The sequence below is a fragment of the Triticum urartu genome, chromosome 2A (assembly GCF_056163025.1).
Source record: "Triticum urartu cultivar PI428250 chromosome 2A, HENAU_Tu73, whole genome shotgun sequence".
NCBI lineage: Eukaryota > Viridiplantae > Streptophyta > Magnoliopsida > Poales > Poaceae > Triticum > Triticum urartu.
The window spans coordinates 520,407,737-520,427,983 of NC_141874.1; the positions used below are offsets into that span (position 1 = coordinate 520,407,737).

At 42.0% G+C, this 20,247-nt stretch overlaps 1 pseudogene; it reads right to left on the reverse strand.

Moving 5' to 3' along the window:
- Positions 1-20,247, reverse strand: part of LOC125541762 (monooxygenase 1-like) — a 49,572-nt pseudogene that overhangs the window by 24,495 nt on the left and 4,830 nt on the right.

Below are 20,247 nucleotides of genomic sequence, written 5' to 3' on the forward strand. Positions count from 1 at the left end.
TCTTCTAGACGCCTATTCTGGGTACCATCAGATCCGACTATATGGACCCGATGAGATAAAAACAGCTTTCATCACACCATTCATGTGTTTTTGTTATGTCACCATGCCGTTCGGTCTCAAGAATGCTGGAGCTACATTCATGAGGATGATTCTGAAGTGTCTGCTCATTCAAATCAGTCGGAATGTGGAAGCATACATGGATGACATTGTGGTCAAGTCGAGCAAAGGTTCTGACCTGCTGACTGACCTTGCTGAAACCTTTGCCAACCTGAGAAGATATGATATCAAGCTTAACCCATCAAAGTGCACATTCAGAGTTCCTGGCGGAAAGTTACTCGGCTTCCTCGTTTCCGAACGAGGGATCAACGCAAACCCAGTGAAAGTTGGTGCCATACTCCGGATGAAGCACCCTGTGCACGTGCATGATGTCCAGAAGCTTACTGGTTGTTTGGCCGCCTTGAGTCGATTCATTTCTCACCTCGGTGAAAAGGCTTTGTCTCTTTACCGACTGATGAAGAAATCTGACAAGCTCGAGTGGACTCGTGAAGCTGATGCAGCATTTGCAGATCTCAAAGCCCTGCTTTCCACCCAGCCGGTGCTTGCTGCCCCAATCAGCAAAGAGTATTTACTGCTTTATATTGCAGCCACTGGACAAGTTGTCAGTACAGTACTCACGGTCGAGCGGGAAGAAGAAGGAAAAGCCTATAAAGTTCAGTGCCCAGTATACTATGTTTCTGAAGTTTTAACTCCATCCAAGCAAAGATATCCACATTATTAGAAGCTTGTTTATGGGATTTACATGACCACGAAGAAGGTTGTACATTATTTCTCTGATCACTCCATTACAGTCGTTAGTGACGCACCATTGCCAGAAATTCTGAACAACAGAGATGCAACTGGTCGAGTGGCAAAATGGGCGATTGAACTCCTTCCCTTGGATATCAAGTTTGAGGCAAAGAAAGCTATCAAGTCCCAGGCAATAGCGGATTTCCTCACCGAGGGGATCGAATAGCAACTGCTGACTCAGATTCACTCGGACCATTGGACCATGTTCTTTGATGGATCTAAGATGCTGAATGGTTCTGGTGCCGGGGTAGTATTGGTATCCCCCCGAGGTGACAAGCTCCGCTATGTTCTCTAGATTCATTTCGATTCCTCCAACAATGAAGCTGAATATGAGGCACTTTTGTACGGGTTGCGTATGGCCATTTGACTCGGCGTCCGTCGCCTCATGGTCTACGGCGACTCAGATTTGGTGGTTCATCAAGTAATGAAGGAGTGGGACGTCAGAAGCCCGGATATGACTGGCTATTGCAATGCAGTGAGAAAGTTAGAGAAGAAGTTTGAGGGTTTAGAGCTCCATCACATAGCCTGACTGAAAAATCAAGCAGCGGATGATTTGGCGAAGATAGGTTCCAAGAGAGAAGCCATTCCCAGTAATGTGTTTTTGGAACATATTCATACACCTTCAGTTCAGGAAGATCCTTTCACTGAAGAGCCCCCACAACCAAAGAGCGCCACTGATCCGACTGAAGTCGAAGTCCCGACCATGGTCGACTTGATCATGGAGGTTTTGGTGATCACTACTGACTGGACAGTTCCATACATCGCGTACATCCTTATAAAAGAACTCCCAGAGGACGAAGAAGAGGCCCGACAGATCGTCCGCCGATCCAAAGCTTTTACCGTGATCAGAGGGCAGCTGTTTAGAGAAGTGTAATTGGAGTCAGCCAGAAATGCATAACACCAGAAGCAGGTCGAGTGATCCTCAACGACATCCACTCGGGGTCCTGTGGTCACCATGCATCCTCTCGGACCATTGTGGCCAAAGCATACCGAGCAGGATTTTATTGGCCACGGGCAAATGAGATGGCACAAGAAATAGTCGACAGATGTGAAGGTTGCCAGTTTTATTCCAACATGTCTCACAAGCCTGCGTTAGCCCTGAAGACCATTCCACTTGTCTGGCCCTTCGCTGTTTGGGGTTTGGACATGGTTGGACCTCTGAGAACGGGTAGGAGCGACTTCACTCATGTGCTCGTGGCAGTTGACAAGTTCACAAAATGAAGCCAAACCTATCAAAATTCTTGAAGCCAGTACAGCAGTCGGTTTCATCAGAGTTAACATTTAGATATGGTGTTCTGCATAGCATCATCACTAACAATGGGTCGAACTTTGATTCTGATGAGTTCAGAGCCTTCTGCGCTTCCCAAGGCACTTGGGTCGACTACGCTTCAGTCGCCCATCCCCAGTCGAATGGACAAGCTGAAAGAGCAAACAGATTGATTCTCAAAGGACTGAAACCCCGACTGATGCGTGATCTCAAGCACGCGGCAGGTGCCTGGGTCGATGAACTTCCATCAGTGCTTTGGGGCCCGAGGACAACTCCTAATCGGTCGACTGGCCGAACTCCATTCTTCCTGGTCTATGGAGCTGAGGCTGTTCTTCCTAGTGACTTGCTTCACAACACACCCAGAGTCAGGCTTTTCTCAGAAGATGAAGCAGAACAGGCACGGCAAGACGCGGTTGATCTCCTGGAAGAGGAAAGAGAGATGGCCCTGATCCGGTCGACCATTTATCAGCAAGACCTGCGTCGATTCCACGCCAGAAATGTGAGAGGTCGAGCATTTCAAGTAGGAGACTTGGTTCTTCGAGTGGATCAGCAGAAACCACACAAGCTCGGCCCTACTTGGGAAGGCCCCTTCATTATCACCAGAGTGCTCCACAACGGAGCATACCACTTATACAATGTCGAGCACAAGAAAGACGAGCCACGCACTTGGAATGCGGAGCTGCTCTGCCCCTTTTACACTTAAGCATTCAGACTGTTGAGATGTAATAAGAAATACCCTTTAGTTTGATTATCAAGGACACCGTTTTTCAGTCTCTTACATGATTGTTGTTCTTTTTTATATGTTCTAAATCCCCCAGTGGGTACCTTAGATGTGAATCCGTTTCGCCTAAGTTTAACAAATCCTACCGAGTGATGAGCAAGCCTCTCACTCGGGGGCTTAGCTGCGAATCCGTTTCGCTTAAGTTTGAAAAATCCTACCGAGTGATGAGCAAGCCTCTCACTCGGAGGCTTAGCTGCAGTCCAGTACTCGCCTAAGTTTAAAAAATCCTACCGAGGGGTGACCAATCCTCACACTCGGGGGCTTAGCTGCAGTCCAGTACTCGCCTAAGTTAAAAAAATCCTACAGAGTGGTGAGCAATCCTCTCACTCGGGGGCTTAGCGGCAGTCCAGTACTCGCCTAAGTTTAAAAAATCCTACCGAGTGGTGAGCAAGCCTCTCACTCGGGGGCTTAGCCACAGTCCAGTACTCGCCTAAGTTTAAAAAATCCTACCGAGTGGTGAGCAATCCTCTCACTCGGGGGTTTAGCTGCAGTCCAGTACTCGCCTAAGTTTAAAAAATCCTACCGAGTGGTGAGAAATCCTCTCACTCGGGGGATTAGCTGCAGTCCAGTACTCGCCTAAGTTTAAAAACTCCTACCGAGTGGTGAGCAATCCTCTCACTCGGGGGCTTAGCTGCAGTCCAGTACTCGCCCAAGTTTAAAAAATCCTACTGAGTGGTGAGCAATCCTCTCACTCGGGGGCTTAGCGGCTGTCCAGTACTCGCCTAAGTTTAAAAAATCCTACCGAGTGGTGAGCAAGCCTCTCACTCGGGGGCTTAGCTACAGTCCAGTACTCGCCTAAGTTTAAAAAATCCTACCGAGTGATGAGCAAGCCTCTCACTCGGAGGCTTAGCTGCAGTCCAGTACTCGCCCAAGTTTAAAAAATCCTACCGAGGGGTGACCAATCCTCACACTCGGGGGCTTAGCTGCAGTCCAGTACTCGCCTAAGTTAAAAAAATCCTACAGAGTGGTGAGCAATCCTCTCACTCGGGGGCTTAGCGGCAGTCCAGTACTCGCCTAAGTTTAAAAAATCCTACTGAGTGGTGAGCAAGCCTCTCACTCGGGGGCTTAGCCGCAGTCCAGTACTCGCCTAAGTTTAAAAAATCCTACCGAGTGGTGAGCAAGCCTCTCACTCGGAGGCTTAGCTGCAGTTCAATACTCGCCTAAGTTTAAAAAATGCTACCGAGTGGTGAGAAATCCTCACACTCGGAGGCTTAGCTGCAGTCCAGTACTCGCCTAAGTTTAAAAAATCCTACCGAGTGGTGAGCAAGCCTCTCACTCGGGGGCTTAGCCGCAGTCCAGTACGCGCCTAAGTTTAAAAAATCCTACCGAGTGGTGAGCAATCCTCTCACTCGGGGGTTTAGCTGCAGTCTAGTACTCGCCTAAGTTTAAAAAATCCTACCGAGTGGTGAGCAATGCTCTCACTCGGGGGCTTAGCTGCAGTCCAGTACTCGCCTAAGTTTAAAAAATCCTACTGAGTGGTGAGCAATCCTCTCACTCGGGGGCTTAGCTGCAGTCCAGTACTCGCCTAAGTTTAAAAAATCCTACCGAGTGGTGAGCAATCCTCTCACTCGGGGGCTTAGCGGCAGTCCAGTACTCGCCTAAGTTTAAAAAATCCTACCGAGTGGTGAGCAAGCCTCTCACTCGGGGGCTTAGCTACAGTCCAGTACTCACCTAAGTTTAAAAATTCCTACCGAGTGGTGAGCAATCCTCTCACTCGGGGGCTTAGCTGCAGTCCAGTACTCGCCTAAGTTTAAAAAATCCTACTGAGTGGTGAGCAATCCTCTCACTCTGGGGCTTAGCTGCAGTCCAGTACTCGCCTAAGTTTAAAAAAATCCTACCGAGTGGTGAGCAATCCTCTCACTCGGGGGCTTAGCTGCAGTCCAGTACTCGTCTAAGTTTAAAAAATCCTACTGAGTGGTGAGCAATCCTCTCACTCGGGGGCTTAGCTGCAGTCCAGTACTCGCCTAAGTTTAAAAAATCCTACCGAGTGGTGAGCAAGCCTCTCACTCGGAGGCTTAGCTGCAGTCGAGTACTCACCTAAGTTTAAAAAATCCTACCGAGTGGTGAGAAATCCTCACACTCAGAGGCTTAGCTGCAGTCTAGTACTCGCCTAAGTTTAAAAAATCCTACCGAGGGGTGAGCAATCCTCTCACTCGGAGGCTTAGCTGCAGTCCAGTACTCGCCTAAGTCTGAAACACATCCTTATCCACAAGGACGACGAGGTGTAGATTGACTGCAACCTTCTCTTCGGAGCTGCACCACAAATACAATGTGCGCTCCATCCTCATCCGCAAGGACGATGAGGTGCAGGTCGACTGCAACCTTCTCTTTGGAGCTATGCCACAAATACAACGTGCGCTCCATTCTCATCTGCAAGGACGACGAAGTGCAGGTCGACTGGGACATCCTCCTCAGAACTGCATCTCAAGTACAAAGACTATTCCGAGTGAAGAACAAGTTCCACTCAAAGGCAAACGCAAGCACATTCAGAAGATAAACCAAGTTCAGATAAATCCTAAAGTTCTAGAACGAAGATAAAAGTACTCGGGCATCAGGCCCGAAGGAGTTTAACGGTTACAAAATCACTCGGCATTCCGAGGCAAATTTAAGGCGAGGTATAAAGTTTGTTCACTCCGCAGGAGGAGGGCTTGCAGGCTCGACAAACTCATCCAGATCAATTCCGTCAGCGATCCAAGTGGCAGCAGCAATGGAAGTTTCCATGAAGGATTGGAAGTCATGCGTTTTTGTTTTGGCAACCTTGAGCGCCGTCAACTTCTCTTCTCGAGCTTCTTTGCAGTGGACCCTAACCAACGACAGGGCCACGTCAGCGCCGCATCGGGCAGAAGACTTCTTCCATTCCCGCAGTCGACTAGGAACCTCATTGAGTCGAGTCATCAAGGACTCAAGGTCATTTTGAAGCGTTGCCCTTGGCCAGAGCGCCGTATCGATGCGCGACACCACCACCTTCAGGCGATCAAGATAGCTCATAACGCTGGCAACACGAGATTCCAGTCGGAGCACGTTCATGGCAGCCTCATCGCCGACAGGAGAAAGGATGGGGTCCAAGCCTGTCTCGATCCGTCCAGTTTCTTCTTCAAAGTTTTGACAGAATTCTGCAGATTCAAGGAGTTAATGAGTCGACCGGTTCATGATGACTTGCAAACAGTAAATCAGTCGGATAAAGAAAATTACCTTCGAGCATAAGGAAGAGCTTCTTGGAAAGTGCTTTCAGACAAGCTTCCAGGTTGTTTCTCCTACGAGACATGCTTTCTAGTTGCTCGTTCAGAGCCACCTTATCCTTCTTCAGACAAGTCGCCTCTCGGTTGGACTCGGTAAGAGACATCTTCAGCTTGGTGATTTCCTCCTCTAGCGCACCGACCGAAGCCAGCTTTTTGTCAGCAAGTGTAGTCTTCTCCTGAGCCTCCTTTTGCGCAGCTGCAAGATTGAGGTCCTTCTTCGCCAGGCTAATCAATGGGCTATGGAGATGCCCACCGATTGATGTTAATGCAAGGAGTAGGGATTGCCATGCAACGGATGCACTAGAGCTATAAATGTATGAAAGCTCAACAAAAGAAACTAAGTGGGTGTGCATCCAACTTGCTTGCTCACTGATACGTCCATTTTGCATCATGCTTTTATATCGATATTTATTGCATTATGGACTGTTATTTCACTTTATGTCACAATACTTATGGCTATTCTCTCTTATTTTACAAGGTTTACACAAGGAGGGAGAATGCCGCAGCTGGAATTCTGGGCTGGAAAAAGAGCAAATATTAGAGACCTATTTTGCGCAACTCCAAAAGTCCTGAAACTCCACGGAATGTATTAAAATAAATAAAGAGAAATCCTCGCCAAAGATGAAGGCCAGGGGCCCACACCCTGCTCACGAGGGTGGGGGCGCCCCCCCTAGGGCGCGCCCCCCTACCTCATGGGCCCCCTGGTGGCTCTCCGACGCCCATCTTCTCCTATATGAAGTATTTCGATGAGAAAAAAATAAGAAGGAACTTTTCGGGACGAGACTCCGCCGCCACGAGGAGGAACCTTGGCGGATCCAATCTAGAGCTCCGGCAGAGCTGTTTTGCCAGGGAAACTTCCCTCCTGGAGGGGGAAATCATCACCATCGTCATCACCAACGCTCCTCTCATCGGGAGAGGGCAATCTCCATCAACATCTTCACCAGCACCATCTCATCTCCAAACCCTAGTTCATCTCTTCTATCCAATTCTTGTCTCAAAGTACGGGATTGGTGCTAGTAGGTTGCTAGTAGTGTTGATTACTCCTTGTAGTTGATGCTAGTTGGTTTAATTGGTGGAAGATCATATGTTCAGATCCTATATGCATATTATTACCCCTCTGATTATGAACATGAATATGCTTTGTGAGTAATTACGTTCGTTCCTGAGGACAAGGGAGAAGTCTTGCTATGAGTAGTCATGTGAATTTGGTATTCGTTTGATATTTTGATAAGATGTATGTTGTCTAGCCTCTAGTGGTGTTATGTGAACGTCGACTACATAACACTTCACCATTATTTGGGCCTAGAGGAAGGCATTGGGAATTAATAAGTAGATGATGGGTTGCTAGAGTGACAGAAGCTTAAACCCTAGTTTATGCGTTGCTTCGTAAGGGGCTGATTTGGATCCATATGTTTCATGCTATGGTTAGGTTTACCTCAATACTTTTGCTGTAGTTGCGGATGCTTGCAATAGAGGTTAATCATAAGTGGGATGCTTGTTAAAGTAAGAATAGCACCCAAGCACCGGTCCACCCACATATCAAATTATCAAAGTATCGAACGCGAATCATATGAACATGATGAAAACTAGCTTGACGATATTCCCATGTGTCCTCGGGAGCGCCTTACCTATTATAAGAGTTTGTTCCGGCTTGTCCTTTGCTACAAAAGGATTGGGCCACCTTTCTGCACTTTATTTACTTTTGTTACTTGTTGCTCGTTACAATCTATCTTACCAAACTATCTGTTACCACTTATTTCAGTACTTGCAGAGAATACCTTGCTGCAAACCGCTTATCATTTCCTTCTGCTCCTCGTTGGGTTCGACACTCTTACTTATCGAAAGTACTATGATAGATCCCCTATACTTGTGGGTCATCAAGACTCTTTTCTGGCGCCGTTGCCGGGGAGTGTAGCGCCTTTGGTAGGTGGAATTTGGTAAGGAAAAATTTATATAGTGTGCTGAAATTTACTGTCACTTGTTACTATGGAAAGTAATTCTCTGAGGGGCTTGTTCGGGGTATCTTCACCCCGTCCAGTAGAGCAAAGAGTTGCTCCTCAACCTACTGAACCTATTGAAAATGAAACTCCTTTTGAATTTCCTTTGGGTATGATGGAAAGACTGCTAGCTAATCCTTTTACAGGAGATGGAACAAAGCATCCTGATGAACACTTAATATATGTGGATGAAGTTTGTGGATTATTTAAGCTTGCAGATATACCCGATGATGTTGCTAAGAAGAAGGTCTTCCCTTTATCTTTGAAGGGAGACGCATTGATATGGTATAGGCTATGTGATGATATGAGATCATGGGACTATAAAAGATTGAAGTTGGAATTTCATCAAAAGTATTACCCTATGCATCTTGTTCATCGTGATCGCAATTATATATATAATTTCTGGCCTCGCGAAGGAGAAAGCATCGCTCAAGCTTGGGGGAGGCTTAAACCAATGTTATATTCATGCCCCAATCATGAGCTCTCAAGGGAAATGATTATTCAAAATCTATATTCCCGGCTTTCTGATAACAATCGCACCGTGCTCGATACTTCTTGTGATGGCTCTTTTATGATGAAGACTATTGAATTCAGATGGAATTTATTGGATAGAATTAAACGCAACTCTGAAGATTGGGATCTCGATGAAGGTAAGGAGTCAGGTATGACACCTAAGTTTGATTGTGTTAAATCTTTTATGGATACCGATATTTTCCGTAAGTTTAGCACTAAATATGGACTTGACTCTGAGATAGTAGCTTCTTTCTGTGAATCTTTTGCTACTTGTGTTAATCTCCCTAAGGAGAAGTGGTTTAAATATCATCCTCCCATAGAAGTAAAGGTAGCGGCACCTATTAAAGTTGAAGAAAAGACTGTCACTTATAATGATCCTATTGTTCCTACTTCTTATGTTGAGAAACCACCTTTCCCTGTTAGAATAAAGGATCATGCTAAAGCTTCAACTGTTGTTCGTAAAAGCAACATTAGAACTTATACACCTCCTGAGCAAGTTAAAGTAGAACCTAATATTGCTATTGTTAAAGATCTCTTGTCTGATAATATTGATGGGCATGTTATTCAGTTCGAAGGTGAAACTGCTAGAATTGCTAAACCTTGTCCTAAAGATAAACATAGACCTGTGGTAGGCGTGCCTGATATTTCTGTTAAAATAGGAGATCATTGTTATCATGGCTTATGTGATATGGGTGCAAGTGCTAGTGTTATACCGCATACTTTATACGAAAAAATTAAGAATGAAATTGCACCTGTTGAGTTAGAAGATATTGATGTTACTATTAAACTTGCTAATAGAGATACTATTGCACCAATTGGAATTGTTAGAGATGTTGAAGTCTTGTGTGGGAAGACTAAATATCCTACTTATTTTCTTGTTCTTGGTTCCCCACAAGATAGCTTTTGTCCCATTATATTTGGTAGACCCTTTTTAAGTACTGTCAATGCTACCATAGATTGCACAAAGAATGTTGTTACTGTTGGCTTGGATGATATGGTTCATGAGTTTAATTGCTCTAAATTTAGTAAACAACATCGTGAGGAAGAATTACCTAGTAAGGATGAAATTATTGGTCTTGCTTCTATTGCCGTACCTCCTAGTGATCCTTTAGAACACTATTTGCTAGACCATGAAAATGATATGTTCATGAATGAAAGAAGGGAAATAGATGAAGTATTCTTTAAACAGGAACCTATGCTGCATCACAATTTGCCTGTTGAAATTTTAGGGGATCCTCCTCCACCCAAGGGTGATCCCGTGTTTGAGCTTAAACCTTTGCCTGATAATCTTAAATATGCTTATCTTGATGAAAAGAAGATATATCCTGTTATTATTAGTGCTAACCTTTCAGAGCATGAAGAAGAAAGATTATTGAAAACTCTGAAGAAGCATCGTGCTGCTATTGGATATACTCTTGATGATCTTAAGGGCATTAGTCCCACTCTATGTCAACATAAAATAAATTTGGAAGCAGATGCCAAACCAGTTCGTGATCCTCAACGATGTCTGGATCCTAAAATGACAGAAGTGGTAAGAAAAGAAATACTAAAGCTTCTGGAGGCAGGTATAATTTATCCCGTTGCTGATAGTGAGTGGGTAAATCCTGTCCATTGTGTCCCTAAGAAGGGAGGTATTACTGTTGTTCCTAATGATAAAGATGAATTGATTCCACAAAGAATTATCACAGGTTATAGGATGGTAATTGATTTCTGCAAATTAAATAAAGCTACTAAAAAGATCATTACCCCTTACCTTTTATTGATCAAATGCTAGAAAGATTATGCAAACATACACACTATTGCTTTCTAGATGGTTATTCTGGTTTCTCTCAAATACTTGTGTCGGCTAGAGATCAATCAAAGACTACTTTTACATGCCCTTTTGGTACTTTTGCTTATAGACGTATGCCTTTTGGTTTATGTAATGCACCTGCTACCTTTCAAAGATGCATGATGGCTATATTCTCTGACTTCTGTGAAAAGATTTGTGAGGTTTTTGTGGACGACTTTTCCGTCTATGGTTCCTCTTTTGATGACTGCTTGAGCAATCTTGATCGAGTTTTGCAGAGATGTGAAGAAACTAATCTTTTCTTGAATTGGGAAAAGTGCCACTTTATGGTTAATGAAGGTATTGTCTTGGGGCACAAAGTTTCTGAAAGAGGTATTGAAGTTGATAAAGCCAAGGTTGATGCTATTGAAAAGATGCCATGTCCTAAGGACATCAAAGGTATAAGAAGTTTCCTTGGTCACGCTGGATTTTATAGGAGGTTCATTAAGGACTTCTCAAAAATTTCTCGGCCCCTGACTAATTTATTGCAAAAAGATATACCATTTGTCTTTGATGATGATTGTGTAAAAGCATTTGAAATACTTAAGAAAGCATTAGTCACTGCACCTGTTGTTTAGCCATCTGATTGGTACCTACCCTTTGAAATTATGTGTGATGCTAGTGATTATGCTGTAGGTGCTATTCTAGGGCAAAGAGTTGATAAGAAATTAAATGTTATTCACTATACTAGTAAGACTCTAGACAATGCTCAAAGGAATTATGCTACTACTGAAAAAGAGCTTTTAGCAGTTGTATTTGCTTGTGATAAGTTCAGATCTTATATTGTTGATTCTAAAGTAACTATTCAAACTGATCATGCTGCTATTAAATATCTTATGGAAAAGAAAGATGCTAAACCTAGACTTATTAGATGGGTTCTCTTGCTACAAGAATTTGATTTGCATATTGTTGATAGAAAGGGAGCTGAAAACCCCGTTGCAGACAACTTGTCTAGGCTAGAGAATATTGTTGATGACGCACTACCTATTAATGATAGCTTTCCTGATGAACAATTAAATGTTATAAGTACTTCTCGTAGTACTCCATGGTATGCTGATTATGCTAATTGTATTGTTGCTAAATTTATACCACCTAGCTTCACATACCAACAAAAGAAAAAGTTTTTCTATGATTTAAGACATTACTTTTGGGATGACCCACATCTTTATAAAGAAGAAGTAGATTGTGTTATTAGACGTTGTGTACCTGAGCATGAACAGGAACAGATCCTACGCAAGTGTCATTCCGAGGCTTATGGAGGACACCGTGCTGGAGATAGAACTGCACATAAGGTATTGCAATCTGGTTTTTATTGGCCTACTCTCTTCAAGGATGCCCGTAAGTTTGTCTTGTCTTGTGATGAATGTCAAAGAATTGGTAATATTAGTAGACGTCATGAAATGCCTATGAATTATTTTCTTGTTATTGAACCGTTTGATGTTTGGGGCTTTGATTATATGGGACCTTTTCCTGCCTCTAATGGATACACACATATTCTAGTTGCTGTTGATTACATTACTAAGTGGGTAGAAGCTATTCCAACTAGTAGTGCTGATCATAACACTTATATTAAAATGCTTAAGGAAGTTATTTTTCCGAGGTTTGCGGTCCCTAGATATTTAATGACTGATGGTGGTTCACACTTTATTCATGGTACTTTCCGTAAAATGCTTGCTAAATATGATGTTAATCATAGAATTGCATCTCCTTATCACCCACAGTCTAGTGGTCAAGTAGAGTTGAGCAACAGAGAGCTCAAATTAATTTTGCAAAAGACTGTTAATAGGTCTAGAAAGAATTGGTCCAAAAAACTTGATGATGCATCATGGGCCTATAGAACTGCATATAAAAATCCTATGGATATGTCTCCGTATAAAATGGTTTATGGAAAAGCATGTCACTTACCTCTCGAACTAGAACATAAGGCGTATTGGGCTATTAAAGAGCTCAACTATGATTTTAAACTTGCCGGTGAGAAGAGGTTATTTGATATTAGCTCACTTGATGAATGGAGAACCCAAGCTTATGAAAATGCCAAGTTGTTTAAAGAAAAAGTTAAAAGATGGCATGACAAAAGGATACAAAAGCGTGAGTTTAATGTAGATGATTATGTATTGCTATACAACTCTCGTTTAAGATTTTTTGTAGGAAAACTTCTCTCTAAATGGGAAGGCCCCTATGTTATCGAAGAGGTCTATCGTTCCGGTGCCATAAAAATCAACAACTTCGAGGGCACAAATCCCAAAGTGGTAAACGGTCAAAGAATTAAACATTATATCTTAGGTAATCCCATAAATGTTGAAACCAATATTATTGAAACCGTAACCCTGGAGGAATACATAAGGGACACTTTCCAGACCGTTTCAGACTACGAAAAGGAATAGGTATGTGGTACGGTAAGTAAACCGACTCCAAAACAATTTTTAAGGCAATATTTCTCCGTTTTGGAATATTTAGAAAAATAGAAAAATAAGTAGCAGTCCGGGAAGGACACGAGGGCCCCGCGAGGGTGGTGGGCGCGCCCCCCTACCTCGTGAGCACCTCGTGTGCCTTCCAGACTCCGTTTTCTTGCACGTTACGTATTTTGGTTGGTAAAAATTCATTATATAACTTCCCGAAGGTTTTGAATCCTGTATCACGCAATCCCCCTCTGTTTTTGTTTTCAAGTTGTTGTCGCTGCAGATTAGAGCAAGATGTCTTCTCAAGAGTCAATCGGGGAGAGCCGGGTATCTAATCCGGCACCGGAACCAAGGGCAAACAGCGACGCTGACCATTTTGGGCCAGCAAGGGAGGAAGAGATGGAAGCTGACTTGATGAGAGTAGATGCTATGGAGGATCAAGAAGTCACCTCTCACCTCCGAGCTGGGTTCACGATGGGGGAACTACAGAGCTCAGCTATTCCAAACTCGGTTATCCCTTCTAATGTTAGATTTCTTACCTATAAAAATATGAAGAGGAGTGTCACTTGTTCTCCTGCAGCTATGCAACACCCTTGGGTGCAAGGAGCTTTAGCTGTCACAGGAAAGCTTTGTAAGGAAATAATGGACCTCAAACATCAAGTCAATAAGCTCGAGGAGGAGAACCGCATCCTGAGGGGAATCATCGCCAAGAATATTACACCGACAACAAAGAAGGAGACATAATCACATGGGTATGGGCACTCCCCTTGGCAACTGCCAAGCTTGGGGGAGGTGCCCCGGTATCGTATCACAATGAAAACTCCTATCTTTACCTTTTTCTTAGTTCGATCCTATTAGTAGTATCTTGATCTAGTAGAATAAATTTTATGGCATGATCTAGTTTTGAGTTTTGCTTTATGATCTCTCTATGTAATCGAGTCCGTGAGCTATATATAATAAAGATTAGTGTTGAGTCAAGGGCTTGATTATTTTGCCATGATCTTGGGTGAATAAAAGAAAAGAGAAAATAATAAAAAGAAACAAAAATTTCATATTGATCTTATTGAGAGTAATGACTTCACATAGAAAGAGTATGATGATTAAAAGTTGTTGGGAGTTGGCAGACATAGCTTTGGTCATTGTTGCAATTAATAGGAAGTAATAAGGAAAGAGAGGTTTTCACATATAGATATATTATCATTGACATCTTTTATGATTGGGAGCACTCATTAAAATATGACATGCTAAAGAGTTGATGTTGGACAAGGAAGACAACGTAATGAGTTATGTATTTCTTATATCTGAGATAAAGTATGTTGTCATGGATCCTCTAACTTGTTGAGCTTGCCTTTCCCCCTCATGCTAGCCAAATTCTCAGCACCAAGTAGAAATACTACTTGTGCTTCCAAATATCCCTAAACCAGTTTTGCCATGAGAGTCCACCATATCTACCTATGGATTAAGTAAGATCCTTCAAGTAAGTTGTCATCGGTGCAAAGCAATAAAAATTGCTCTAAATATGTATGATTGATTGGTGCGGGAGAAATAAGCTTTATACGATCTTGTGATGTGGAAGTAATAAAAGCGACGGACTACATAATAAAGGTTCATATCACAAGGGGCAATATAAAGTGACATTCTTTCGCATTGAGATTTTATATATCCAACCCTAAAAGCGCATGGCAACCTCTGCTTCCCTCTGCGAAGGGCCTATCCTTTATTATTATCTTCTACCTTATGCAAGAGTCATGGTGATCTTCACCTTTTCTTTTTCATTTTATCCTTTGGAAAGCTCAGCATGTTGGAAAGAACATGATATATATATATATATATATATATATATATATATATATATCTAATTGGATGTAGGGGAGCATGAACCATTATTGTTGACATTACCCTTGAGGTAAAAGGTTGTGGGGCAAAACTATAAGCCCCTATCTTTCTCTGTATCCGATTAAAACTCCGTAACCACAAGTATCGCATGAGTGTTAGCAATTATGGAGGACTAAATGATAGTTCAGTATGTGGACTTGCTTTTTAGCTCTGACATAGGCTCTTTCCGATGTTATGATAAATTGCAATTGCTTCAATGACTGAGATTATAGTTTGCCGGAGCCCAATAAGGTTTATGATTTATACTTTTGCATTGTGAATAGATCATCACTTGAACATAAGTAATCATATGACAAAATCTATATATGTTGCTGTTATGAGAATAATCATGACGCCTACATGTCTGTATTTTATTTTTATCGACGCCTCTACCTCTAAACATAAGGACATATTTATTGTTATCGGCTTTTCGCTTGAGGACAAGCGAGGTCTAAGCTTGGGGGAGTTGATACGTCCATTTTGCATCATGCTTTTATATTGATATTTATTGCATTATGGACTGTTATTTCACTTTATGTCACAATACTTATGGCTATTCTCTCTTATTTTACAAGGTTTACATAAGGAGGGAGAATGCCGGCAGCTGGAATTCTGGGCTGGAAAAGGAGCAAATATTAGAGACCTATTCTGCGCAACTCTAAAAGTCCTGAAACTCCACGCAACGTCTTAAAATAAATAAAGAAAAATCCTCGCCAAAGATAAAGGCCAGGGGGCCCACACCCTGCTCATGAGGGTGGGGGGCACCCCCCCTAGGGCGCGCCCCCTACCTCGTGGGCCCCCTGGTGGCTCTCCGACGCCCATCTTCTCCTATATGAAGTCTTTCTATGAGAAAAAAAATAAGAAGGAACTTTTCGGGACGAGACTCCGCCGCCACGAGGCGGAACCGTGGCGGATCCAATCTAGAGCTCCGGCAGAGCTGTTTTGCCGGGGAAACTTCCCTCCGGGAGGGGGAAATCATCACCATCGTCATCACCAACGCTCCTCTCATCGGGAGAGGGCAATCTCCATCAACATCTTCACCAGCACCATCTCATCTCCAAACCCTAGTTCATCTCTTGTATCCAATTCTTATCTCAAAGTCCGGGATTGGTGCTAGTAGGTTGCTAGTAGTGTTGATTACTCCTTGTAGTTGATGCTAGTTGGTTTAATTGGTGGAAGATCATATGTTCAGATCCTATATGCATATTATTACCCCTCTGATTATGAACATGAATATGTTTTGTGAGTAATTACGTTCGTTCCTGAGGACAAGGGAGAAGTCTTGCTATGAGTAGTCATGTGAATTTGGTATTCGTTTGATATTTTGATAAGATGTATGTTGTCTAGCCTTTAGTGGTGTTATGTGAACGTCGACTACATAACACTTCACCATTATTTGGGCCTAGAGGAAGGCATTGGGAAATAATAAGTAGATAATGGGTTGCTAGAGTGTCAGAAGCTTAAACCCTAGTTTATGCGTTGCTTCGTAAGGGGCTGATTTGGATCCATATGTTTCATGCTATGGTTAGGTTTACCTTAATACTTTTGTTGTAGTTGCGGATGCTTGCAATAGAGGTTAATCATAAGTGGGATGCTTGTTCAAGTAAGAACAGCACCCAAGCACCGGTCCACCCACATATCAAATTATCAAAGTATCGAACGCGAATCATATGAACGTGATGAAAACTAGTTTGACGATATTCCCATGTGTCCTCGGGAGCGCTTTTCCTATTATAAGAGTTTGTTCCGGCTTGTCCTTTGCTACAAAAGGATTGGGCCACCTTGCTGCACTTTATTTACTTTTGTTACTTGTTGCTCATTACAATCTATCTTATCACCAAACCATCTGTTACCACTTATTTCAGTACTTGCAGAGAATACCTTGCTGAAAACCGCTTATCATTTCCTTCTGCTCCTCGTTGGGGTCGACACTCTTACTTATCGAAAGGACTACGATAGATCCCCTATACTTCTGGGTCATCACTCACGAAGACCTAGGGCACTTGAGGAGGCCCATTGTTGGAATATACAAGCCAAGTTCTATAATGAAAATTTCCCACTAGTATATGAAAGTGACAAAACAAGAGACTCTCTATCATGAAGATCATGGTGCTACTTTGAAGCACAAGTGTGGCAAAGGATAGTAACGTTGTCCCTTCTCTCTTTTTCTCTCATTTTTTGGGCCTTTCTCTTCTTTTTTTATATGGCCTTTCTTTTTTCTTTTTTTTATTTCCTCGCTTGGGACAATGCTTTAGAAAATGATGATCATCACACTTCTATTTATTTACAACTCAATGATTAGAACTCGATGCTAGAACAAAAGATGACTCTATATGAATGCCTCCGGCGGTGTACCGGGATATGCAATGAACCAAGAGTGACATGTATGAAAGAATTATGAACGGTGGCTTTGCCACAAATACTATGTCGACTACATGATCATGCTAAGCAATATGACAATGATGAATGTGTCATGATAAACGGAATGGTGGAAAGTTGCATGGCAATATATCTCGGAATGGCTATGGAAATGCCATAATAGGTAGGTATGGTGGCTGTTTTGAGGAAGATATAAGGAGGTTTATGTGTGAAAGAGCGTATCATATCACGGGGTTTGGATGCACCGGCGAAGTTTGCACCAACTCTCAATGTGAGAAAGGGCAATGCACGGTACCGAAGAGGCTAGAAATGATGGAAGGGTGAGAGTGCGTATAATCCATGGACTCAACATTAGTCATAAAGAACTTACATACTTATTGCAAAAATCTACAAGTCATCAAAAACCTCGGCACTACGCGCATGCTCCTAGGGGGATAGATTGGTAGGAAAAGACCATCGCTCGTCCCTGACCACCACTCATAAGGAAGACAATCAAAGAACACCCCATGTTTCAAATTTGTTACATAACATTTACCATACGTGCATGCTACGGGACTTACAAACTTCAACACAAGCACTTCTCAAATTCACAACTACTCAACTAGCACGACTTTGATATTATTACCTCCATATCTCAAAACAATCATCAAGCATCAAACTTCTCTTAGTATTCAAAACACTCATAGGAATTTTTTTACTAATCTTGAATACCTAGCATATTAGGATTATTTAAGAAAATTACCATGCTATTTAAGACTCTCAAAATAATCTAAGTGAAGCATGAGAGATCAATAGTTTCTATAAAACAAATCCACCACCGTGCTGTAAAAGATATAAGTGAAGTACTAGAGTAAAACTATATAACTCAAAAGATATAAGCGAAGCACATAGAGTATTCTAACAAATTCCAAATCATGTATGGCTCTCTCAAAAGGTGTGTACAGAAAGGATGATTGTGGTAAACTAAGAAGCAAAGACTCAAATCATACAAGACGCTCCAAGCAAAACACATATCATGTGGTGAATAAAAATATAGCTCCAAGTAAAGTTACCGATAGAAGTAGACAAAAAGAGGGGATGCCTTCCGGGGCATCCCCAATCTTTGGCTTTTAGGTTTCCTTAGATTATCTTGGGGGTTCCATGGGAATCCCCAAGCTTAGGCTCTTGCCACTCCTTGTTCCATAATCCATCAAATCTTTACCCAAAACTTGAAAACTTCACAACACAAAACTCAAAGTAGAAAATCTCGTGAGCTCCGTTAGCGAAAGAAAACAAAAGACCACTTCAAGGTACTGTAATGAACTCATTATTTATTTATATTGGTGTTAAAACTACTTTATTCCAACTTCTCTATGGTTTATAAACTATTTTACTAGCCATAGATTCATCAAAATAAGCAAACAACACACGAAAAACAGAATCTGTCAAAAACAGAACAGTCTGTAGTAATCTGTAGCTAGCGCAAGATCTGGAATCCCAAAAATTCTAAAATAAATTTCTTGACGTGAGGAATTCATCTATTAATCATCTGCAAAAATAATTAACTAAATATCACTTTCCAAATAAAAATGGCAGCAGTTCTCGTGAGTGCTAAAGTTTCTGTTTTTACGGAAAGATATCAAGACTTTCCCCAAGTCTTCCCAACAGTTCTACTTGGCACAAACACTAATTAAACACAAAAAACACAACCTAAACAGAGGCTAAATAAATTATCTATTACTAAACAGGATCAAAAAGCAAGGAATAAAAATAAAATTGGGTTGCCTCCCAACAAGCGCTATCGTTTAACGCCCCTAGCTAGGCATAAAAAGCAAGGATAGATCTAGGTATTGCCATAATAGTAAGATAGATCATTAAAACTCATTTCATATTCTCTACATTCGGCAGCAAGTTTTCTTTGAGGCAAGCAAAAGTAATCAAAAGGGCTAAATTTAATGGGGCAAAAGTCCCCAAGATCAACCTTGGGAGGTATAGGTTCCTCCTTTGGTCCTTCGTATTGCATAACCAATTCATCATTATAAGCATTCTTTTGACAGAACTTTATGAGCCTATATTCAAGATAATATCCTAGTTCATTATTTCGGATGGCCAAATCATCATTAAGCTCAGAAATTCTATCAACTAAAACATTAGTAGGAACCCTTTTTCTAAGATTTTCATTGAAAGCGACATAGTCTAGAGATTGAAAACGCATTATTTCTTCTTGATCAAAAAGGATAGCCTCTATGGGAGGACGGCAAGCGTCCACCCTATAATGTGCAAAGATTTCTTTGGCCTCTTTTATTATGAATCTAAAATCATGTGCCAAAAAGATAGTAGCGACACGCTTAACAGAAGAATGCTCAATATTAGAAAATTCTAGGAAAATCCTTTGTATGCAAGGATGCATGTGCATGAATTGTCTTTCAAGTTCAACTACAAGCATGGGAATAGCGTCCGCAAGACTACTAGTTCTGTGAAGGATAGAACTACCCATAGAAGGTAAAGTACCGACACAAGTGAAGAAATCTTGAATAACTCCTTTTCCAATAATATTACCACTACCAACACGGAATATTTTTGTATGTAAGATGGGGGGTTCTTTAGCAGGAGCATCAGAATTTTTCATGATATTATTATTGTCCATATCGACAGTAATTTCCCCAATTTCAGACATAACGGCAGAAGGTGCAAAGGGCAAAAGGAGGCAAACGGGAAAGAGAGGGAGGATAGAGAGAGAGAGGGCGAATAAAACGGCAAGGGTGAAGTGGGGGAGAGGAGAACGAGAGGCAAATGGCAAATAATATAATGCGGGAGATAAGGATTGTGATGGGTACTTGGTATATTGACATTTGCGTAGACTCCCCAGCAACGGCGCCAGAAATCCTTCTTGCTACCTCTTGAGCAGTGCGTTGGTTTTCCCCGAAGAGGAAGGGATGATGCAGTAAAGTAGCGTAAGTATTTCTCTCAGTTTTTGAGAACCAAGGTATCAATCCAGTAGGAGGCTACGCGCGAGTCCCTCGTACCTGCACAAATCAAATTAATCCTTGCAACCAACGCGATAAGGGGTTGTCAATCCCTACACGGCCACTTACGAGAGTGAGATCTGATAAATATGATAACATAATATTTTTGGTATTTTTA